The sequence below is a fragment of the Pelodiscus sinensis genome, chromosome 16, assembly GCF_052426305.1.
Source record: "Pelodiscus sinensis isolate ZL-2025 chromosome 16, ASM5242630v1, whole genome shotgun sequence".
Lineage (NCBI taxonomy): Eukaryota > Metazoa > Chordata > Testudines > Trionychidae > Pelodiscus > Pelodiscus sinensis.
In genome coordinates this window covers 27096597-27122132 of record NC_143067.1, presented here as the reverse complement: position 1 = coordinate 27122132, position 25536 = coordinate 27096597, and positions in this window count along the sequence as shown.

The following is a 25536-nucleotide window of genomic DNA, read 5'->3' as shown; positions in this document are numbered from 1 at the left end:
TACAAATAAATAAAGGATATGTAAAGAATGTGGTAGACTTCCATTTTTAGGGTGCAATGAAGATTGCCAATGCAAGGCCTCACTGCAAGATTAGAGGGTCTTGGGACACAGACATACTCCTTCACATACCTTAATGAGGCTGCTTGCACTCCATAAGCACAAGTGATATGTATGTGTCTGTGTGAACTACTAGCATTGGTGGCAGCACTACACACTCCAAAGAAGGCATATCTGGGTGGGTTGTAAGTTGATCAGGCTCCTGAGCATCCCTGAGAGCCACCTAGTACCTGAACAACAATACTGAAGATGGAGACCAAATATTGTGCCCATTTGCACCTGTTACTAAAACTGTTGAAGGGGACAATACTGTTTTGGAATGCATAGTTACTCAGACTCGCCCCCAAACCCAGCCATATACTAAGGGTTGTAATTTATTTCATGGATAGTAAATGACAACAAACCAAGTGACTACAGAAGAGCCTTGCTACTAGGCACTTGACTAATCCTCACAACAGGACACGGCAGCCTCTTCTCTCCTTTCCTCTCAGCAGGAACATCTTGTATATAAGGAGAAATTGGTGAATGTTTTTGCTCTCTCAGACCTCTCTGCCCAGAACTCAGTGAGAGCCCGTTGGTGATGCTTCTATTCCTTTTATGCACCATTATGTAACTATTAAATAGTGTGGGGTTTCCTGTCTAGAAGCATTCTAAGGGTATGTCTACACAGTAGAACATATCTTGAAATAAGCTACTCAATTTGAGCTACCCAAATTGCATAGCTTATTTCGAAATTTGGCACTGTTCACACAGCACTTATTTCAAAATACATTGCTATTCCACTCACTTCCTGTACACCTCGTCCACGAGGTGTACAGGAAGTCAGAGTAAGAAGCATATTATTTTAAATTTATTTCAAAATCACAGGCTTCCTGTGTAGATAGTGCATTATTCCAAAATAACTCTGCTGTCTAGTCATACCCCAAAAGAACAAAGCTTCCCATAATCCAGGACTGCCATCAAGTGGTTTAGTCTCACCAGGCCTAGTGGTGGTTTGATTAAACTGAATGAAAACCTCCCTTCCCACTCCCATTTTTTTTGTATTTAGTTAAAGCTGACTTCAGCAGATGCAGACACATGTGTTTTGAGCTACAGTTTGTGGCATGAGGGATTGAGTAAACCAGGGAGAACAGAACAAACTTGTCCTTACATCATTGCCTATTTAATTTACCTAGCACAATCCAAGCCATCCAATATCCTTTAGTGGAGAATTTGTTTGCCTTAAAAATGGCTGGGAAATGGCAGGGTGAAATGCCCTTTTGGGCACTCTTTTTTGTCTTTCCTTTGCCCTCTTGTGTTTGAAAAATTGGCTTATGATTTTTCTGCTTTAGAAGGACAAAGGAGACACAAGCCTTCTCTTTACCCATAATTAGAGTCATATCAAGAAGCTCACCAGTGAGTAAAGTTCTGTCAAACAAGCTTCTAGAGCCTCACTAGCTTCACCAAATCCATGAGCTGGAAACCTATAAATACCAACATGGTACAAAAATCAGTAAGAAAATCTACAAGTCAAACCTTTGAGTAAAAAGGGGTAGTCCTGGAATATGGGGAGGCAGGCGCAGCAGGATAAGCAAGGGGAAGGGGCAGGATCTACTGCTCAACAGGGGCTGCTCCAATGTCCACTGAAGTCAGAGGGAATCCTTTCATTGACTTCAATAGGTGCTGGATCAGGCCCACACAGTGTAAGAGCAAGTGACAGCTAATCCCCCCAGAGTAGAAGGGAGAATTGCTCAAGTGTTTCATCCAGTGCCGCAGAAGGCCTAGGGCAGTGGTCCCCAACGTTGCGTGGCTGCCGGGCGCCCGGGGGCGGGGCCACCCACGAGCCATGCGCCCCGGGCCGGCCCTGCGCATGTGCCGCGCGCCCAGGGGAGGGGCCGCCCACGCGTCCCGCGCCTGGAGCCGGCACCATGCATGTGCCGCGCGCCGGGGGCGGGGCCAGCCCAGATGTTTCAGCGGGTGCACAGAAATCCCCCAGCAGGCGCCATGGCGCCCACGGGCACCGCGTTGGGGACCACTGGCCTAGGGTATGTCTAGACACCATGGCTCTATCAATGGAGCCATGTAGATGAGGTTGCTAGACATAGGGAAATGAAGCGGCAATTTAAATAATCGCCGCTTCATTTACATCAAAATGGCTGCTGTGCTGTGCCGATCAGCACGGTAGTCTGGATGCTCCACGGTCGACAAGGGAAGCCCTTGTTGACCACCCCGTTATGCCTCGTGGAATACTGCGGAGCGTCCAGACTACTGTGTTGTGCCGCCAAACAGCTGATCGGCACAGCGCGGCAGCCATTTTGATATTATTTAAATTGCCACTTCATTTCCCTTTTTCGAGTACACTAATCTACATGGTTCTGTCAACAGAGCCATGTAGTTTAGATGTACCCCTAGTGCCCTGCCCAACATCCCTGTGTCACAGCCCCAGCAGCAGCCCGGAAGTTCTGGCCCCAATCCCAGAGCTCTGGCCCCAGCTGTGGAGCCCCGTGGCTATGGAGCTCCGGCCATGGCACTCCAGCTCCAGCAGCAGCCGGTACAGCAGTAGCGTTAGAGCTGGAGGAGCAGCAGGGCCACGCTGGAGCCCTAGCCCAGTGGCAGCGGGGCAGCACGGGCCATGAGGAGAGGGATCTGCCCTGGTCCAGCAAATCCCCTTGCTTAGAACCGGTGAGGTACTGAGGGTGCTGGACAAGGGAGGTTCAACCTGTAGCTTCTCTCTGATATTCATTAAAGGATTTAGGTCTTAACTTCATACACTGTCATCTGAAAACTTTCACTTAAGATTAGTGAAGATGCTTAATAACTGACTGGTTCTCTAGAGACATAACAATTGACTCCAGTCAAAACATCTCTGTGGTTTCATTTACATATTAGGGAGAAACAAATAATGTCATGAGTCAAAAAAAGATCTCTCCTTATTATGTATCAAATAGGAGCCCTGCCAAAAGCAGATAAGACTCTGCACACATTGTAGTACTTCCCCTAAAGCTGTCTGCAAGGCGTTACTGCCTGACCACAAACCTAGAGAAGCCTGAAACTGCCTGGCTATTGTCACAGGAAAGTGAGCTGTCATAACAGTCATATGAGTATTAATTGCAGCAAATTTGTTGGGTACATCAGAGCAGTGGTGGCTACTAGCAAAAACAAAATCCCCCCCAAAAACTCTGTTAAGGTTCATCTAATGAAACCTCCAAAGCTGAATAAAGAACTCAAAGGAGCTTGGGAATTTTTACACGGTTGATTGTGTACTCCCAGTTAGAGGAAAGTGCTGTTAACTGGAGTCTTCCTACTTGGGCTTTGTAGTGATAATATAATCCCCTCCGCTGTCCCCCATGGACATGCAGGCCTGGGAAGTGTCCAGCTAGAGTGGGCCCCCATGGATGAGAGAGGGGCCTGGAGTGGCCTGGACCTCCCTGGGGCCCACACACACACACACACCTGGCAGCACTGTCTGTGGGAGAGGGTGGTGCTTCGTGCATACAGGCATGGCCATGTGCTATGTGCGACACTCCTTGGTCTGTGTGGGGTCATGTGTGTGCCCTTGTGCCCAGCCTGCTTCCAGCAGTGGCTGGTGAAGGGCGGACGTCCTCCTAGGGGTCGGACATGTGTGGGGCGCAGCAACCCGTGTGTGCTCCGGGGACGGCTCCTGTGACCACATGGTGCACGCTGCCACTGCACATGCTTGCACCTGCACGCTGTCCAGGCTGAGCACGTCGAGCAATGATCGCACCTCATCCCCTATGCTCCCTTCTCCCACACCTCGTGTGTGTGACAACCTGACAGCACTCACCTGATGTTCCCTCCCCAGAGTCTGATGATGCCCAGGAGATGTCCAAGATCTGGGGTACCAGCTCCAGGTTGAGGGTGATGACGCTGCTGGTGTCCTCTTCCTCCTGCAGCTGATGTCCATCCTCCTCCTCCTCTTCCTCCTGCTCCTGTCAAGTGACCACAGGTGTCTCCAAGCCCGAGTCCACCAGTACATGTGGGGAAAGGGCTTGTCCACAACCCAGTATCTGGTGGAGCTAGTGATAGTATGGGCAGCAGTGTGGTTCTGTCCCAGAGTGAGAGTTGCGCTCCCTGGCCCAGGCATACCCTTGCCGTAGCTCTGTGACCTTGCTCCAGATTTGGTTGAGGGTGCAGGTGTGGTGTCCCCTGTTGACCAGACCTTCGGCCATGCGCCCATAAATGTCCACATTGTGGCGCTTAGAGCTGAGATCATAGAATCATAGAATACTAGGACTGGAAGGGATCTCGAGAGGTCATCGAGTCCAGTCCCCTGCCCTCATGGCAGGACCAAATACTGTCTAGACCATCCCTGATAGACATTTATCTAACCTACTCTTAAATATCTCCAGAGATGGAGATTCTGAAACATCCCTGGGCAATTTATTCCAGTGTTGATCCTTCAGGGCTTCCTCCTCCCCTCACAGCTCTAGGAGGGACAGGATCTCTGGCCTACTCCAGGAAGGCACCTGGCATTTGGTGCCCCTGGGTAGGTCCTGGGAACCCTGGGGCTGCTCCCTGGAAGGACCAGGGGGGTTTCGGCTGGCTTGTGACTCTGCCATCTGTCAGGAGGCCTATGTTAGTCAGAGCCACGTGGTCCTGGAGCAGGAGGTCCTGCTGCAAGGCTGGCTTCCTGCCACAAGGCTTGTTCTGGTTGTCTGCAGCTCTAGGAGCTAGCAAGAGACAGGAACTATAGAGTTGTGATTAATGTGGATGGAGTGTCCACCAGGGCACCTGTGCTTTTTCCCGGAGGCCTCTTTTTTCAAAAGAACTTCCTCTTCCACATCCACATATACTTTTTTCCGAAAGAGCTCTTTCAGAAAAGGCATTCTTCCTCATAGTACGAGGTTTACCAATGTCAGAAAAAACCCTGCGTTCTTTCAATTTTCTTTGAAAAGAATGCAATTGCAGTGTTGACATAGGAGAAATTTTTATGGAAAAATGGCCATTTTTCCAAAAAAAACCTGTAGTCTAGATGCACTCCTTGCAAGGAATTACAGTGGTTAGTGGATGGGAGAGTGGTTGGGAACTCAGTAGACTGGGGTGGGACTGGGATCCAGTCATGCCTGGCTCAGGATTGAGACACATTAGTGGGAGTAAGGATTGTACATTGTTTCTTTCTGTGCTGTTCATATTCTGTGAATAAAGAGAGCTTCCATTTCCAGGGTTTATCATCTGGTGTCTTTTACAGTCACTAAACTCTCTAAATTTAGAATAAAAGTAACAGAAGAGTCAAGAAACTCTAGAAGAAACTTCCATGGTAGCACTCACGTAGCACTCATGTTCTCTGGGATTAGTGATATCATCAAAAGAAGGTTTTTTGTGTTGGGGCTTCTATGGCTACGGCTACAGTATGACTATTGCCGCAAGAGCCAATGCAAATGAAGCGCAGATCAGCATTTCTCGCATTTCCCCTAATGCAAAAACAGAATGAAAGAGTGTATGCAAATGAGGTGCAAGTAAATGTTAATCCATGCTTCATTTGCATTGGCTCTTGTGGCAAAAGTCACAGTGTAGCCATAGCCTGTTTGTTTTTTACTTTTTGTCAAAAACATGAAGTCAGGAAATGCCAGGATTGAGGCTACTTTTGAGTGCTTGCCTTTGCAACCTCTATGACACTCTTTTAACATAGCTTTTAGTGTGTAATTTCCTGGGGTTTTAAAAAAGGAAACTGAAAAAAACGGAAATTGCATCCTGTAGCATATTTCCACCAATACGACATGAGAAAATTTAAAACCTTTAAATCTACCACATAGATCTCTGATACTTGAGCTAACTGATAGCAATAGCTGATTGTATCCTCTACGTGGACTGGCAGTAGAGTGAATGAGACACACGCTTTGCCAGTAAGTTTCAGATATTTGCTGACAACAGAGGAATTAGATTAGAGGATTGGGCCAAAAGAAATCTGACAAGGTTTAACAAGGACTGAACTTGGGACAGAAGAATCCCAAGGACTGTTACAAGCTGGGGACCGAATGGCTAAGTAGCAGTTCTGTAGAAAAGGACCTATGGATTACAGTGGATGAGAAGCTGGATATGAGTCAACAGTGTGCCCTTGTAGCCAAGAAGGCTAATGGCCTATTAGATTGCATTGCCAGCAGATCTAGAGAAGTGATTATTCCCCTTTATTCGATTCTGGTGAGGCCACATCTGGAGTATTGTGTCCTCTTCTAGGCCCCCCACTATAGAAAGGATGTGGATGCGTTGGAGAGGGTCCAGCAGAGGGTGACCAAAATGATTAGGGGGCTGGAGCATATGACCTATGAAGAGAGACTGAGGGATTTGGGTTTGTTCAGTCTGCAGAAGAGAAGAGTGAGTGGGGATATGATAGCAGCCTTCAACTTCCTGAAGGGAGGTTCCAAAGAGGATGGAGAGAGGCTGTTCTCAGTAGTGACGGGTGGCAGAACAAGGAGCAATGGTCTCAAGTTGCAGTGGGGGAGGTCTAGGTTGGACATTAGGAAAAACTATTTCACTAGGAGGGTGGTGAAGTACTGGAATGGGTTACCTAGGGAGGTGGTGAATTCTCCATCCCTAGAGGTTTTTAAGTCTTGTCTTTACAAAGCCCTGGCTGGGTTGATTTAGTTGGGATTGGTCCTGCCTTGGGCAGGGTGCTGGACTTGATGACCTCCTGAGGTCTCTTCCAGCTCTATGACTCTATGAATTATTCCATTTTGTGATCCAGAGGCAAGTGTTCCTCTTCGGTTATAGAACATTCATCTCCTATGGAGACTCAAAAATGACCCCATCTGCCATAGTCCCTTCAACTTGTTCCAATCCCAGTCCTGTATTTTTCCTATCCCTGGCTCTTTGTCCCAATCCCATTTACCTTTCCTATAGAGGGTATATCTAGACTGTGGTGCTATTTTGGAATACTGGAAATATCCCAAAATAGCAATGCCGCATCTTGAAACGTGCCCGCTATTTTGGGAAATAGAGAGTGCACTGTTCTGGTGTCTCTGTGTGATGGTCCGGGCCGTGTCTGGGCACAGCTGCGGGCGTCCGCTCAGGGCGAATTGCTCGAATCCGGGGTTCCTTACAGCCCCCGACTGGCGACCTCTCCACACAGGCCACAAACCAGTCTCACAGAGCGCTTCAGCAGCCTGCCTGAAGCCTCCCGAACAAAACCCCTCCGACACCCCAGCAATATCCGTGCCCCAGATGGCCCCGGGCCTCATACACAGGTGGGGGGTCCTAGCACCCAATCCCACCTACCCCGAACAAGTTCTGTCCGGTTCCAAGAAACCAGCCACAGATCCCTGGTCAATTTACCCTCTGGACCTTACCCACAAATCACGCTGAGCCAATCCTTTAGAATCTATATCTAAAGGTTTATTATTACAGGAAAGAAAAGCATGAGAGTAAGGTTATTAAAGTACAGTACGTTACATGCACCGAATCTCCCAGTTCTCGATGCAGGCTCTAGCAGAGATGTTACAGCTGCTGGTTTAAAAGTTCTTATTGCACATCCTACGATCAGGATGGGTTCACAGGTCTTCCGGGCTCTTCAATCCCTGCAGTGCTGCCTCTGGGATGAAGTGCTGAGCTGAGAACCAAAATGGCATCGACCGCATGGCCTCTTTATACTCCTTCCTGGCCTCTTCTTGTATGCAGCAAGTCACCTGGTCAGAGGCCAATCTCTATGTTTCCTGCTGGCTGCCCTCAGGTGACACATCCCATTCTTTGGGTGTGTCCATAGCCTATTGAGAGCCATTGTTCCACAGGGCTTTGCTACTCAGCCTGTTCATAGCCATGCTTAACCACATTCACAGAAATATTCAGCTTCCACACAGATTACAGATTCCTACCTACACACACAGACATTAAACACTCACATAAATAGCGTACATAAGATCAACAAACAACAATCTCCCATTCAACACCCCACATGGCTCCCCCCATACCAATTTCTGGGGCCAACACCCCCACCTAGGGGTGCAGCAGCGATTTGGCTGCTTCCCTCCAATTCAGCAACGTGACACTCTGTAACCCTTGTTCCACTGGGGTTAAGGGATTTGTCGCTATAGTGCCTTAGTTTGAAATTTGGCACTCATTTTACCTAGACTCAGAATAAGCTACGCAATTTCCATAGTGCAAATTTGAATAACTTATTGCGACAGAAGGGTGCTGTCTAGACGCACCCTTAGTCTCAGTCGCCATTATTCAAGCTTGTCATCCAGGCCCAGGCTCTTTTCCCAGTTAATTTGCCCAGCCAGTCTCTGTCACAATTTCTCTCCCTGTCCCCCCATTTAAATTATAGTCTCATGAGTTTCCTTGTTTCAATCCACTTCTTGTTCTCCCCTCTTGACAGTCTTTTTGTTCCCCTTGCATGCAAATTAGATGGCTGCCTCCTCCATACTGTCTGTGTGCAAGGGGAAGGGACTGATTGAGGGCATGTCTACACTAGGAAACTATTCTGAAATTACTAAAATCAACTTAACTCCTGATTTAATACAATCGAAATAGCATGTCCCCAGTACAGGGAAGCCTCCACATTAGTTACAATTAGTCTGAAATAGCACATCCATATTGAATGGACTTAGAGCCCCTGGGAACACTCTGGGGTGGGCACCAGGAGTGTGGACACTTCCCGTGGCTGCTTGGTCAGGCAAACTGCAATGCATGCTTTCAGGGACTCCTCTCTATGGCCGCATCTCACAAGCCACTCCTCCACTGCCTCTCCCCTCACGGTACACAAAAGGGCACGTGCCTTCTTGTGGTCTGGTTGCCCTTGCGGATGCCACAGCACTCAGAGCATGGAGTCAGAGCTGCTACAAAGCAGTGCTAGGTTCATGGGCCTCATGATGCACCTCATAGCACAGTACTTCCAGACTTCCCATTTGTTGCTCCAGCAGTAGGAGGTCCTGCAGGATGAATGCCAGCACAGACCACAGGCCCTAATCACCCAGGCCCTGGTGTTCCTGCTGCTGTGCTCACCCCTCAACCCCTAGACATCATGAATTGGTGGTTCTGATGGCAGGAGATGAGCTTGGACTGATGGGACCGCATCATCCTTCAGGTATGAAACGGTCAGCAGTGACCACAGAACTTCCATATGCACAAGGTTGCCTTCCTGGAGCTCTGTAAGTATCTCTCCCTGGATCTTTGGCAACAGAACACCCAATGTGACCCACCATCCCCATGCAGAAGTGTATGGCCATTGCCCTTTGGAAGCTCACCACGTCGGACAGCTACCACTCAGTCGAGAACCAGTTTGGTGTGAGGAAATCCACAGTAGGGGCCATTCTCCTGCAGGTAGCAAAGGCCATCAATCATATGCTGTTATGGATGGTTGTCACTCTGGGGAACATGGACAGCATCATGGATGGCTTTGCTGCCATGAACTTCCCCAACTGCAGTGGGGACATAGATGACATGCACAACTCCATCCTGGCCTCGGACCCACATGCCTTGGACTTTATCAACAGGAAGGGGTAGTTTTCCATGGTGCTGCAGGCTCTCATGGATCACAAGGGATGCTTCACCAACATCAGCATCAGATGGTTGGGAAAGGCGCACACCAGCCACCTCTTCCGGAATGCCTGCCTCTTCCGAAAGATGACCGCACCATCAGAGTCAGGGAGGTGGACATGCCCATCATAATTCTGGCTGACTCAGCCTACCCCTTGCTTCCCAGCTCCTGAAGCCCTACACAGAAGGCCTGGACCCCAGGAAGGAGCAATTCAACACCAGACTGTGCAGGTGCCACATGGTCATTGAATGTGTGTTTGGCCATTTAAAGGGGAGGTTCAAGAGTCTCCTCACCCACCTGGACCTCAGCGAGTGCAGCATCCCCTTCATGGTGGTGGCCTCCTGTATGTTCCACAACCTTTGTAAAAGCAAGGGGGAAACTTTTCCACCAGGATAGGGGGCTGATGCTGAATATCTGGCTGGGGAATTGGAGCAGCTGGATACCAGTGCCATACAGAGAGAACATCAAGGGGATGTGCTCATCAGAGAGGCCTTGAAGGAGAGTTTCATGCAAGGCCAGTTGTGAGACACTCCCCTGTGCCTCTCCAGAAGGAGCCACTGCATTCCCTTTGTGTGTCTTTCATTCCCCACCTTTCCCTTCCTCTACCCTTCCTTTCCCCTCTACCCCCTTCCACTGCAGAGCAAACAATAAAGCCATCTTTGTTGAAAAAACAGGACTTTTTATTGGGGGGGACATAGAACTGGGGAGGGACTGGGTAAAGAACCTGGAATGGGGGAGAGGAATCCAGCCATACACTTCTGCATTCCTTTTCCTGGTGCTGAGATCTTAGAGGTTGGTCTTCTCCTTCCAGACCCCAATGCGGTCCAGGATCTCTGTACCAGTCCTGGCCGGAGCTCTCCTACATCCCTCGATAGTGGCAGCCATGGGAGCAGCAGGAGTGCTGGCAGCCATGAGAGAGTCCAAGGGAACACTGAGATTGCTCATGCCTGCCTCGGATGGTGGTGTTTCTGACAGGACTTTCAAGCCCTTCTCCTGCTCCCAGGACTTTTTAACTTCCCCAGGAGGAGGGGAGCAGTAGAGATGCCAGGTGTGATCAGAGCGTTCAGAGCTGTAGCTGAGAGAGGCCAATTATTTCGAAATAGTGCACTGGAGCGTTCACACGACTTCAATTTCAAAATAACTAGTTTGAAATTAGCATTATTCCACAAGAAAAGTAGGAGTACAAATTTCAAAATAAGCAGTCCATCATTTCGAAACAACGGGCTTCTTAGTGAGGACGCTTCCCTTAAAATTCGATCTTAGAGTGGTTATTTCAAAATAAAGCCCTAGTGTAGACCAGGGCAGAGATTCTAGGAGAGGCAGACACTCTGCTCTTAGTTCTGGTGGCTGACTCCACACCAGGCTGCAGCACCTGGAAGTAACAATTATTGGGTTAGTCTAACTTCATCCTTTTAGTCCTGGGCTGACGCCAGAGCAGTTGCTCTGTGGGGATGGTGTAGGTGCAGACAAGTCAAAGACAGGAGCTATGAGGGATGAAGAACACTTACTTGCTCTGTGAATTGGCACATCTGCTCATCACTATGGCACCGGCATGCACAAGGAAGATGAAATCTTCTGAGACTGTAGCTGTTAAAATTGAGATTGCTACTGAACATGTGTGAACTGCAATTTTTCAAACTTGGCCAAAGTTGGAGTGATTTCCATGGGGATAGCGGAAGGCACATCACTGAATCAAAGGGTACCCCCTGTCAAATTTGTGCTCCCCATTCCAAAATATCAAGGCACAAGAGCTTTTCAAAAAACAATTTGAAAAGCTCAGAGTTTTTTAACATGAACAAAACAGTGGACAAACTTTTCCAAAACACTCAATCTGAGGGAGACACCCAGCATGGAAAACTTTAGCCCAAACAGTTAAAGTTTGTCAAAGTTAGCAGCAACTGAAAACAGTGTCTTACAAAAGGAAATGTCAGACCACCTTAATAGTGGATAGAGCTCTACCTCTAATACAGGCCATCAGAAAAATGTCTTACCTGCCTGCCATAATCTGTTTTCCTCCTATAGCAATTAATGAAATAGCTAATATTTCGATACTGCAAAAAGTCACTTTTCTTACTTATGTAAGAAGAGGTGTTTCGTCTGATCAGTTTATTTTTACCATTTCTCTTCTTCCTCCTGTTCTTGTGAAAGAACCATTAATTATAAAACTGTTAGGGCTTATCTACTTTTAAAAGGGTATAGTTGCTAATGTAGACCAAGCCTAGTATAAATCAAGTTTTCTCTCAGCATTACCCTTTGTCTGTTATCAGATCTTATTTTTTCTGGTATTGTTTTTCCCCTCCATGCACTTTCTTAGAGACTTTTCTCTTTCTTTGGAAGATGTATCAAGTGGAATTGTGAGAAATATTTAATTTGAAGTATGAAAGAACTAATAAGAACTGTTGATTTGAGTCTATATTAGCGATGAGTCCCAACTGTGCATTTGTACCCCAAACTGACCTTTCCAAAAGCTTAGTTTTGAATCTAGGTTTCTCATTGATGTCCTTATATAAATGGAAGTCAACTACCAGACCCAAACTTTCCCAGAACCAGACCCAAACTTTCCCAGAGTTCAGGGATGTTCAAATCTGTGATTTATTTGTTCTGGCTCATCTCTGGTACTCAAGCAGAGATGTAGATTGTTAGGATTATATATGAATATTTTTACTTCATCTGGCTATCCATGAAAATTTTGAGGCTGCAGCTAACTGGAGAATTTGTAGGTTGAACCTATTCAATTGAAGTATTCACATTAGGCAAATAACACATTTTCCAAAAGTGGATACAAGTCCCACTTCTGGTGACCCAGCAGATCACACATGATCATAGATGAATATGCATGGATATGCAAGATAACATCAAAACCAAATCTTACCAACAAGATCCAAATATAGGAAATGTAGACTTGTTGAAGCCCAGACTTTTTCACACTTGAGAATTGAAATGCCCATGTAAGTCACTTCCAATATCAAAAAAATCAGGAGCCTACACTGAGCAAAACTTCAAAGAGTTCATACAAGAATATGTGCTTATTACATATGCAAACACTATAATCATAGCTGTTTAATGAAAAAGAAGTAAGGTAGATAATCAATTACTTATATATTTTCTGAAGTATGTAAATAGAGATGTAACCATACAATTATAGCTAATCATTTAGACTTTGGCCTATCATACCTAGCTGCATAGTACTGTGACAGAAGCCTATGGCAGAGAGCAGAATGCAGATTTCTCAGCTTTGTCCTGTACTTAGAAGACCATTCTCAATTTATGAAAAACACTTCAAATCCTTTAACAAAAGCATGAAGGCAAGAACACTGACATAGATGACTGACACTAGGGAATCTTTCACATAGTAGTCACTGGGTTAGGTTTTGGGGCAAGTCTGAGGTAACTAAAAGTCATTGCCATTTGAAGCCTACTTATATAATTTGTTTATATATAATGAATTATCTCACTCCAATTCCTAGTAGACACAACCACCTCTCAGAAATGAACCCCCACATTTTGCACTAACTGGAACTGTTATGCTTAAAAGACGCACACAGAATCTTTTTCAGGGGAATAAGGCAACATGCCACATTTATTGATAATGTAACAAAGTAACATATGCACACACACACATTCTGTTGATGTGATACGTTACCAGTCTGTTGCTTGACCAAACTTATTGGCCAGATACGTTGAGTACAAGGGAGGAGCTGGGTTCTTATCAGTCTGGACTGATGCTCCACATCGTAGCAGAATGGAACCTGAGGAATAATACAAGACACCCCATCTTTTATAGGATTTTCTTTCCATGCAAGTCTATGCCTTTTGCCTTGTCCGGCCTTAATCAGTCACTCAGCATCACAATCACTCTTTCTGCAACATATGTTTATCCAGAAGTTGTTCTCTCAGTCATCTGATATCAGTATGCTAAGGACCCCTCCTTCTGGAGAAAGTTATCGGTTCCCTATCAAGGGATGCTTGCCACTAAGTTCAGGGCTCTTCAGTCTGCCCCGGTAGTCTGCGTCTCCAGTGTGCTTTCACTTAGTTGATAATTATTTGGTGCCTCTGAGTCTCCGGCCCCTCCTCTGACCATCTGGGTATGCAGTGGCCTTCACGCTTATCTCTCCTAAAACATTCTCTCTTTCATTCACACAAACAACACATGTACACAATTGCAGCACAGAACAAAGCGTACTTTTAGCCCCTTTAAGAAAGTCACAAAGTCTTTCAATATTACACTATTTTCTATCTATTACAAGACTTTACCTAATACTAACATCACTATTCATTACAATATTCCATCCCTTTACTTTAACATCATGCTAACATCAAACAAAGCTGGAGCTAAGTTAACAAAGTTGCCTTATGCTTGTTTGATGCCTACATCTTGTGTTTAAGTCTCTCAAATGTAATCAAAACATACATTCATTATAACTAACTTATTACCTACAAGATTACAAGGCTACAGAACCTCATTGGCAGACCTGAGAAGCCCAGGCATACATTGCAACTTCTGACATATTAAATATGTGAAATGATCCTGAAAATGTGCAGCAAAGGATGCTGAAATCAAAATATTTTTTTGCCTAATTTTAGCTCCTTTTAAATAACTTCACTCATATACAGAACATCTTGGCTTAATCAGAGACCTTGCTAGTCCAATTGTCCACAGTTTTTCTGAGAAATAAGAGTAGCCGTTGCTCTGTGTAAAACCTCCAGGCACCAGAAACTCTAAGGCAAAGGTCTTCAAATTGTGAGGCTCACCCGCTTGCGGGGGGGAGGGGGGGAAGAGAAGTAATGTTTTGGAGCCATGGCAGAACCTTTGCCAGCCCTCATCGGGGAAAAGCACCACCCAGGTCCTGGCCCTAGCTGCTGGCCTGGGCTGCTGGCCTGGGCTCCTGGCCCTCTGCTGTAGCCCTAGCCTCAGCTCATTTACCCCTGTCTGCATCCCCCCTCCTGGAACCACTTCCAGCCCTGGCTCCGGGGGAAGGACGGGAGCTGACACTGGAGATAAAAGTTGGGGACCACTGCTCAAGGGAAATCATAATGTTCAAATGGAACTCAGGAGCTTTTAGGAACTCTAGACAACCCATTAGCAAGAGACTAAGAAAACTAACCTCTTTGCTCTTTCAACTTTCCAAAAGGCAGCAATCACTACAGTCTACATGGCTGACACTGGATGATTTCTCTGTCCTCTACTGGAGCTGGCTCTGTGGTTCAGGGATATTCTAATCTCCATTGGCCTTATTGCTCTGGTTTGTTCTCTGGTGGAGTCCAGCCGCATAGTTTGGGAGTTCTCTCTCTATGTTCCTGGAGTTCTATCTCTATGACAACTGTAATTTGAAGAGGTGTGGGTCAAGGCTTATGCAAGCCTGAAACTATCCTCTCCTCCCTGCAGTCGGCTTCTCATGGATGGAAATAAGACACCAGGTAATGTGAAATAACTTTCAGTCCTGCTACTTGTGCTGTATTGGTTCTGGGAATGCTTGTTCGTGGGCTGGCTGGCTGGCTGGCTGGCTAGCTGTCTCCCTACAGAAGTAACAGAATAGCCACTTGAACAATAAAAAAACAGCAAAAACTAAGCATGGAAGGAAACAGAGACTACCAAGTTTCATATAAGAAAGAAACTCAGTCCTCACACCCTGGTCTTTGCCTCTTCTGGGTGGGTGTACAGTGACCTGAGAAGGCTTCAATCAGGTGACTGTGACACAGGGAGACTAGACAGTTCAAAAGTTCTTTCCCTAGTTCAGAGAGGGTACTAAATAAAATAAATCATTGGGGGTAATCACCCTTTCTTCCTCTTTCTGGTTCCACTTGTGTGAGTGAATGTGATGTCCTTGTTTGACAGCCTTGTACAGACAGCAGGGTATGTAGGTATAAGAAAGGGAAGTTAGTGAATTTCCATGTTAGTCAAAGAGTTCATCAGTCCATCTCTCTGCAGTGAGAAACTCTGAAAACTCCAAAAGGATTTAGCAAATTCTTTTTTTTTCTTCCCATCCCTCTGTATGACCCTTTGGAAAGAACTGTGGGGTAGGTACTGTCCCCTAAAAGGAAAAAAAACACATCTCAGCATAGTCACTGACTTGAACTCCTGGGAGGTGCTTGACCCTCACTTTGCCTCAATCCCTGCCCCCAATTTCACCCCTCTGATCTAACCCCACCCTGCCTCTTCTGGCCCCACTTCACATACTTCCCATAACTATCCCCTCCCCCCCACTCCTGCTCTTCCCTACCAGTACTTCCTACACACCACTGAACAGTTGATCATAGTGGGCAGAGAAGCTGGTGGGCAGGAGGAGCAGCTGATCCACAGGACAGCTCGTGAGAGCTGAGTACCCACTATTTTTTTCCATAGGGGCTGTGGGGCTGGATCACCCACAAAATCAGCACCTATTAGAATTTCCCAGCACACGCACAGAAGGACCTACACAGCCCTTTGCATAGGCGTATGACAGGAGAGTGACTGATGTCAGGAAAGGGCATTTAGAGGTCACACATGAAATGACTGGAAAACTCCATTCTCTGGCTATTCTGGACTGCAGCCCACTAGTGACTGTGGGAAGCAATCTATAGCACCAGTCTCTGGAGCAGCACTGCACGTGGGGACATAAAGTGGGCTTCAGTTTTCCACCTTTCAGGCTGCACCTTTTGGGATACAATGACTTTTTTAATGAAGGGGGTTTGTTTGTATGTGTTAGAGCAGGGCTAGTCAACTTCGGAAGCCCCACAGGCCACAATGATACTCAGCACATGCCAAGGGTCGCAACTTAAGTATAGCTGCATATACATGCAAATATATATGCACATATATGCTAATAACTTCTTTCACGCTGACAGGCATGAATACAAAGCACTTACCACAATGCCCAAGTGCTCCTAGCACTGGGGGCTAGAAATGTCGACACCCTGTACCCGTCTGTTCCAGCCAACCCGTCTGCTTGCATCTTTCAATGCTCACCCTGCCTGGGAGATGCCTTGCTGCTGTGGAGCATGTTCTCAGTGGAGGTCATGTTCAAATGACCCCACCTGTGGGACGTGTGTTGAGCCCCGTGTAAACCTAAACCATACCACAGAATGCAAAGAAACAGGCTGCGGGCTGCACGTGGCCCACAGGCCACATATTGAGTAGCTCTCTGGTAAGAGTGACAAGCTGGAGGTATTCTTGTTAAATGTCTGGTTCCTTGAAGATGGAGGGACCGCTGGGATAATGGAGGAGCAGGCCTCCACTTTGCTTACTGACTCTTGCCAGAGACTAGTAAAAATATTTCTGAAAAGCATTTTTTTTGTTTAGTCTTGGAATACATTTACACACACACATACATACACACACATACACACCCACCCACCCCATTTCATATTACACAAGCAGAACATCATGCTACAATCATTTCCAATTAATGCTTTTAATGGTTTGTTTGCCAGGTGATTTGCCACCCTCTGTATGGTTGTAATTCAAAAACTATTTCACTTAAATGAAAAGATATCATACAGACAGACATATACATAACGTGCAAATCATCCATCCACCCTCTCTGGAAACACATGACCTGTTGATTACCACATAGGGCTTGTTCTGGCTTTGAATTGGCTAAAGAGGAAAACTTTTGTGGAATATCCATATTGAAATACTGTCAGAACATCACTGGCATACTATTCACAAGTCATATTTTCAGTTTTGTAATCTTTTCTCTGTAGCCTCTGAAAACTAGAAATGTCAACTTCCTTGACATTGCCAGGGGTTTAGATTGCTGATTTTTTAAATAATTTGCAACTGCTAAAATGATACAATCTTCCTGGACTGAGGGTATGTCTACACTACAGAGTTAGTTCGAACTAACTTAGTTCGAATTAGTTATTTCGAACTAAGCTAATTCGAACTAATGCGTCTAGAACTAAAAACTAGTTCGAATTAGCGTTTTGCTAATTCGAACTAGCATGTCCACATTGAGTGGACCCTGAACAGGGCTTAAGGATGGCCGGAAGCAGTGCCGGCAGGGCATCAGAGGAGGACTTAGAGCGTGGAGATGCTGTCTCAGGCTAGCCGAGGGCTGCGCTTAAAGGGACCCGACCCCCACCCCGGACAGACAGTTCTCAGGAGTGCCCCGCTTGAAAACCAGTCCTGGCTTGGAGTGCCCGGAATGCCCACACTGGGCACATCACAGCACTCGGCCATCAGACTGGCTGCACTTGCCGCAGGCTGCCATCTGGGGAGAGGAGGCAATTGGGGGGCTGCAGGAGAGCTTCCACCGTGAGGAGCCCGCAGAGCCAGCCCAGTCCTCCCCATCGGGGGCTCGTGCCCCATTCCTCCCTCACCTCCTTCCACTTACCCTTCCCTAGCCCCCCTTCCTGATGTACAAAATAAAGATAACGTTTCTTCCAACATTGACTCTGTCTTTATTGAACAAAACTGGGGGAGACTGGGAAAAGGAGGTGGGAGAGGAGAAGAGAAAGGCTGGGAGAGGGGAGGGCAACTACAATGATCAGGGGTTGGGAACAGGTCCCAGATGAAGAGAGGCTACAGAGACTGGGACTGTTCAGCTTAGAAAAGAGGAGACAGAGGGGGGACAGGATAGAGGTCTCTAAAAGCAGGGGTTGGGTGGAGAGGGTGCATTCAGAAAAGTTGTTCATGAGTTCCCATAAAGAAGGACTAGAGGACACCAAAGGAAAGGAATGGGTAGCAGGCTTCAAACTAGTAAGAGAAAGTTGTTCTTCACAAAGCAAATAGTTAACCTGTGGAACTCCTTTCTGCAGGAGGCTGTGAAGGCTACAACTAGAACAGAGTTTAAAGGGAAGTGAGATCAAGTCATGGAGGTTGGGTTCATGGAGTAGTCTTAGCCAGGTGGTAGGAGTGGTGTCCCTGCCCAAACTTTGTGGAAGGCTGGAGAGGGATGGCACGAGACAAATGGCTTGGTCACTGTCTTTGGTCCATCCCCTCCAGGGTTCCTAGGGTTGGCCGCTGTCGGCAGACAGGCTACTGGGCTAGATGGACCTTTGGTCTGACCCAGGACGGCCATTGTAAGCTCAGGGCTCAGGGTCGTGGGTCTCAGTGGACCCCCTTGATTTTCATGCACACCTGCTCCTGGGTGGCCAGGCTGGCAGCTCTCCTGCCCTAGCCGGCCACTTTCCTGTGCCTAGTGCGGAGATCGTGGACGAGGTCCACGATGTCCGCACTAGCCCAGGAAGGTACCCGCCTCTTGCGGTCCAGGGCAAGCTCCCGGGAGCCGCCAGCCTGGTCCCGGGAAGAGGGGGTGGGCTGGGGGACATCGGGTGGGTGGCTCTGTGCCGTGCCAGGTGCAGGGTCTGCTGGCTGGGTGCTGGCAGGCTTGCACCTGGCACGGGCACTGTAGCCAGCCCGTGCCCCTTTAAGGGGTCCGGGGCCGGGAGGGGGGCAATAGAGTTTCCCTGGTGTTGGCCAGAGTGGCCACCAGGGAAACCTGGGGAGGGCTAGCCTTCCACTAGTTCGAATTAAGGGGCTACACACCCCTTAATTCGAACTAGTAAGTTTGAACTAGGCTTAATCCTCGTAAAATGAGGTTTTTCTAGTTCGAACTAAGCGCTCCGCTAGTTCGATTTAAATTCGAACTAGTGGAGCGCTAGTGTAGCGGCTATGAATGTTAGTTTGAACTAACGTCCGTTAGTTCGAACTAACATTGTAGTGTAGACATACCCTGAGAGAGGATAGCAGTTTCTTGTAAGAATAATAATGAAGGTAACCTTTCCCATAGAGCATAGCATACCTATGCATCCTTATTACTGTTGGATTTGTTTCCTTCTTGTCATACGCAGGTGGTGATAAGTTTTCCATGTCCACCTTGCAGGATTAGCTGTGCCACTTTTCCAATGGTTCTGAGAGCACCGCTTCAAGTCTATGGTCCTGACTCTTGTGCCTTCACTCCTCTCAGGACGGATAGTCCACAATCCTGTTCTTTGTTGGACCCAGTAACTTGTATACGTGAGTTTCTCCACTCAAGCTAGCCTATATTGAGTGACAGATCCTTTATTGATTGATATTTACCGCATTGTTCGTTTAAATTATAACTTGAGTTTTGCCCCAAAACCCAACTTCTGTCCTCACACACTGATCTCTAACTCAAGATAAATAGTGACTTAAGCTCCAGCTAACTAGGGTTGCCAGATGGTTTCAACAGAAATGCCGGACACTCTTGACATTACATCACAATCTACATCACATCTTATTTAGAAAATACTGGACATTTATATTTTCTCATTTATATTTTCTCAATCTGTTTCCCGAACAGAAAACTCAAATACTGGACTGTCTGGTTCAAAACCAGACACCTGGCAACCATACAGCTAACTGGGTTGATGGAAGGGAAGCTGTGCTGATGCCCAAGTATTGCTGAGGCTCACAATAGTAATTAAGAGGGGAGCCATAGACAGAATTATAACAACTCTTCAACTGCTAATCCAGTCATTCAGCTAATCCACTCTTGCACTGTTTTAACTCAGGTTAGTTCATAAAATCATAGAGCACTAGAACTGGAAATTTAGTCCCCTGCCCTCTTGCAAGGTCCAAGCACTGTCTAGACCATCTCTGACAGGTGTCTGTCTAACCTGATATTAAATATCTCCACTGATGGAGATTCCACAACTTCCGTTGGCAATTTATTCCAGTGTTTAACCACCCTGACACTTAGAAAGCTTTTCCTAATCATATCATAGAATCATAGAATATTAGGACTGGAAGGGACCTCGAGAGATCATCAAGTCCAGTGCCCTGCCCTCATGGCAGGATGAAGCACAGTCTAGATCATCCCTGATAAATGTCTATCTAACCTGCGCTTAAATATCTCCAGAGATGGAGATTCCACAACTGCCTTAGGCAACTTACTCCAGTGTTTAACCACCCTGACAGTTAGGAAGTTTTTCCTAATGCCCAACCTAAACCTCCCTTGCTGCAATTTAAGCCCATTGCTTTTTGTCTTATCATCAGAGGCCAAGGAGAACAATTTTCTCCCTCCTCCCTGTGATACTCTTTTAGGGTATGTCTACACTACAAAGTTAGTTCGAACTAATGGACGTTAGTTCGAACTAACTTTGATAGGCGCTACACTAGCGCTCCGTTAGTTCGAACTTAATTCGAACTAACGGAGTGCTTAGTTCGAACTAGGTAAACCTCATTTTACGAGGATTAAGCCTAGTTCGAACTAGCTAGTTCGAATTAAGGGCTGTGTAGACCCTTAATTCGAACTAGTGGGAGGCTAAGCCCTCCCCAGGTTTCCCTGGTGGCCACTCTGGCCAACACCAGGGAAACTCTATTGCCCCCCTCCTGGCCCCGGAGCCCTTAAAGGGCCATGGGCTGGCTACACAGTTTGTGCCAGTTGCAAGGCTGCAAGCACCCGTGCCAGCAGACCCTGCACCTGCCACACCATGAGCCAGCCACCCGAGGACACCCAGCCCTCCACTGCTCCCCAGGACCAGCCTGGCGGCTCCCAGGAGCCTGCCCGGGGGCGCAAAAGGCGGGCGCCCGCTTGGTCAAGTGCGGAGATCGTGGACCTCATCGAGGTTTGGGGGGAAGCCTCCAATGTCCACGATCTCTGCACTAGCCACAGGAACGCAGCCGTCTACAGCCGCATGGCTACCAGCCTGGCCGCCAGGGGCCACCAGTGCAGCCGGGAGCAGGTCCGGTGCAAAATTAAGGACCTGCGGCAGTCCTACTCCCGGGCCTGCCAGCCAGGGGCCGACCCGGAGGCCTGCCCACACTTCCACGCCCTGGACCGCCTCCTGGGGGCTCATGCCGTCCCTGCCCCCCGGGACGTGATAGACCCCGGGGCAGAGGGCCCGCTCCTGGAGACGGAGGAGGAGGAGGAGGGCTCTGAGAGCCAGGAGCCTGCCGCCAGCCTGCCCAGGACCCGGGACCCCCGAGGCACCCCACAGAGCCGCTCGCCTGTGTCGTCCGAGGCCGGGGAGACGTCCACATGTGAGTACCATCGTGTTCCCCTTATGTGTACGGGGGGCTGGGGCGAGAGGGAGCCCCGGGACCGTGCGCCTGGGCCTTGCCCACCAAGGAGCAGCAGCTGGGGATCCTGCAGGGGCCCTGGCCTTGCAGAGGGGAGCTGGGTTTCACACACCTGGGCCCCTGGGGTAATTGACCACTGGTCTTGTTGCACCACAGCTGCAGCACCTGGGGCTGCAGGGCACACCACCCCGCCTGCAGCAGCTGCCCGTGCCCGGGCAAGCAGGAGAGCCAGGAACGAGGAGTACCAAAGGCGGCACCTCCGGTTCATGGACCACCAGCTCCGCACCCAGGACCACTGGGTCCAGGAGGACCTGAGGCTGCGCCGGAGGAGTCTGGAGGCCCTGGAGGAGCAGGGCCGTGCCCTGCAAGGCCACCTCCAGAGCCTGCTCAACCGCTTCCCATTTCCTCCTCCCCCTTCTCCTCCTGCTCCCCCTGCTCCCCCTCCTGCTTCCGCTCCTGCTTCCTCCACACCCCCTGTCCCTCCTGCCCCCCCCCCTCCACAACCATTTCCCACCGACGCCCCCGGACCCGCAGTGTGGCGAGACGGGAGAGGCAGCTGGACTCCCACCACTGAGCTTTCCTTTCCCTTCCTCCCTTCTCTCCCCTTCCAGCTCCCTCGTCCCAGGTTTCCTCCTCCCCTCTCCCAACTCTCCCCTCCCTCCCCCCACCCCACTTATGTTAAATAAACATACGTTTTTGTTTGAAAAACAGGTGTCTTTATTTTACAGTAGGTAGGGAGGGGAAAGGGGAAGGGGGGTAGGGTGGAAGAAGGCCCCAGTGGGGCATGCAAGGGAGAGGTCAGTCCTCCTCCTCCACCAGGAAGCTCTCCCACAGGGCTTCCCGGATCCGGATGGCCCCCAGCTGGGCTTCCCGGATGGCGGCGGTGTGGGGCTGACCGTAGTGTCCAGCCATGCGGTCAGCCTCAGCCATCCAGGCTGGCAGGAAAGCCTCCCCCTTCCGCTCACAAATTGTGGAGCACACAACATGCTGCCACCACGGGAGGGATGTTGTGCTCGGCCAGGTCCAGACAGGTGAGGAGGCATCAAAAGCGGGCTTTCAGTCGCCCGAAGGCCCCCTCCACCACGATGCGGGCCCTGGCCAGCCTGGCATTGAAGGCCTGGCAGGAGGGATTGAGGTGCCCCGTGTAGGGCTTCATGAGCCAGGGCTGCAGTGGGTAGGCGGCATCCCCCACCAGGCACATGGGCATGTCCACGTCCCCGACCCTGATGTGGCGGTCGGGGAAGAAGGTCCCGGCCTGCAGCCGCTGGCACACGGAAGAGTTGCGGTACACCCGGGCGTTGTGTGCTTTGCCGGACCAGCCCACATTAATGTCCGTGAACTGGCCCCGGTGGTCACACACGGCCTGCAGGATCACGGAGAAATACCCCTTGCGGTTGACGTACCGGGACACCTGGTGTTCCAGGGCACGGATGGGGATGTGCGTCCCGTCGATGGCCCCCCCGCAGTTGGGGAAACCGAGGGCGCCGAAGCCCCGGATGATGGCGTCCGGGTCGGCGAGGAGGACCACCCTGTGGAGCAGCACCCAGTTGATGGCCTTGACCACCTGCGGAGAGAGACACAGCAAAGTGCCAATCAGTGGGGCGCCCGGGTGGCTGGGAGCGTTCGTGCCCTGGCAGTGCCCCACGCCCCACTCCCGGTAGCAACCCCCCTGGCAGCATGTAGTATGGCCGGGACAGCCTGACCCCTCCGGTGCGGGGCGCTTTTGCCTCCTCCCACCCCCCCTTTGTCCCTGGGGCAGCCCATCCCCTCCTCGCAGCCTCCTCCCCCCCGGCTCGGAGGCCGACGAGTGCCATACCTGCATGAGCACCGCTCCGACGGTGGATATCCCCATGCCGAACTGGTTCCCGACGGCTCGGTAGCTGTCCGGCGTGGAGAGCTTCCATAGGGTGATGGCCACCCGCTTCTGGAGGGGGATGGCGGGTCTCATGCGAGTGTCCCTTCTTTGCAGGGCAGGGGCGAGCCACTCGCAGAGCTCCAGGAAGGTGTCCCTCCTCATCCTGAAGTTCTGGGTCCACTGTCGGTCGTCCCAGCGCTCCAGGACAATGCGGTCCCACCAGTCGGTGCTGGTGTCCAGACGCCAGACACGGCGGGGCACGCCGGTGCCAGGGCACCGCCGAGGCTCCTCCACGGCCCCCAGGGCGGCCAGGCGGAGAGGCAGGGGGCTGACGTTCACCAGGTGGTGCCAGGCAGCCTTGAGCCATTGGTGGCAGGCTTGCAGCAGCAAATCCAGAAAGTGCACCAGAAGGTGCAGGGCGAGCTGTGGCTCCATGTTGCCACCTGCGGCGCCCCTCCCCCCCCCCCCCCCCCGAAGGGAAGCACCGACACAGACGGGCACAGAGACCAACGCTTTGCTGTCCCTCGGCGAGGTTGGCAAGCAAGCAGGAAAAGCTGAGAACCGGCTGTCCAGGGGGGTCCCTTTAAGCTCGAGCCTCAGATAGCCTCAGACAGCAGCCACACAAAGCAACTACTGACCTGATGCCCTGCCAGAACCGGTTTCAGCTGCCCTTAAATGCCCCCCTGCGTCCAATCAGTGTGGACGCGCTAGTTCGAATTAGCAAAACGCTAATTCGAACTAGTTTTTAGTTCTAGACGCGTTAGTTCGAATTAGCTTAGTTCGAATTAACTAATTCAAACTAAGTTAGTTCAAATTAGCGCTGTAGTGTACACGTACCCAAAGATACTTGAAAACCACCATCATGTCCCCTCTCAGACTTCTCTTTTCCAAACTAAATAAGCCCAATTCCGTCAGCCTTGCCTTATTAGGTCATTATATTTGTTGCTCTTCTCTGGACCTTCTCCAATTTCTCCACATCTTTCTTGAAATGTGCTACCCAGAACTGGACGCAATACTCCAACTGAGGCCTAATCAGTGCAGAATAGAGCAGAAGAATGACTTCTCGTGTGCTGCTCACAACACGCCTATTAATGCATCCCAGAATCATGTTTGCTTTTTTGCAAGTGTCACACTGTTGACTAATATTTAGCTTGTGGTCCACTATGACCCCTATATCCCTTTCTACAGTACTCCTTCCTAGATAGTCACTTTCCATTCTGTATGTGTGAAACAGATTGTTCCTTCCGAAGTGGAGTTCTTTGCATTTGTCCTTATTAAACTTCATCCTATTGTCAATATCCCAATGTCCAACCTAAACCTCCCTTGCTGCAATTTAAGTCTGTTGCTTTTTGTCCTATCCTCAGACATTAAGAAGAATAATTTTTCTCCCTCCTCTCTGTAACACCCTTTAAGTACTTGAAAGCTGTTATCATGTCCTCTCTCGGTCTTCTCTTTTCCAAACTAAACAAACCCAATTCTTTCAGTCTTCCCTCATAGCTCATGTCTTCCAGACCTTTAATAATTTTTGTTGCCCTTCTCTGGAACTTCTCAAATTTGTTCACATCTTTCTTGAAACTTGACCTGCTTTCTATAGCTAATTCCCAAGTAGGCAATGAGTTACAGTCCCGATTGTCACAGGAATGGGGATGGGGGGCAAATTACCTCCTCATCCCAAGGTAATAAGAGGATAATTGTGACCTCCAGGTTTACAGGCCATGTCCTAAGTTATTCATCTATTCTACCCCATGTTCTCAGCACAGCCTGTGCACTAACCAGCAACCATATCCTAGTCATATTAAAATGTATTTTTAGAACCAAATTTGTGTGTGAAAATGACTATTTAAATGACTAAACCAGAGCTTCATTTAATATATGCTATGTTAATCTATGGGAAGGGGATTTACTTGTGTTTCTCCCATTAACACTAATAGAGTAAGGCTTATAAATCTTTTCACATGATGGAATATTGTAGTCCTCACAGTTGTGCACTTTGTTAAAGTTATAATCAAGGAAATTTCTGTTACTATATGTTAATATCTGTCTATTTTCCATCCTATGCTTCTTATTTCAGGAGCTTTACATTCTTCTTTGAAAAAAATACTGTTTTGCATTTCACATGATCAGTGTGGATGATGATCCCAATGACACAACTGTAAACTGATATAAATAAGGTAATGAAGAGTCTTA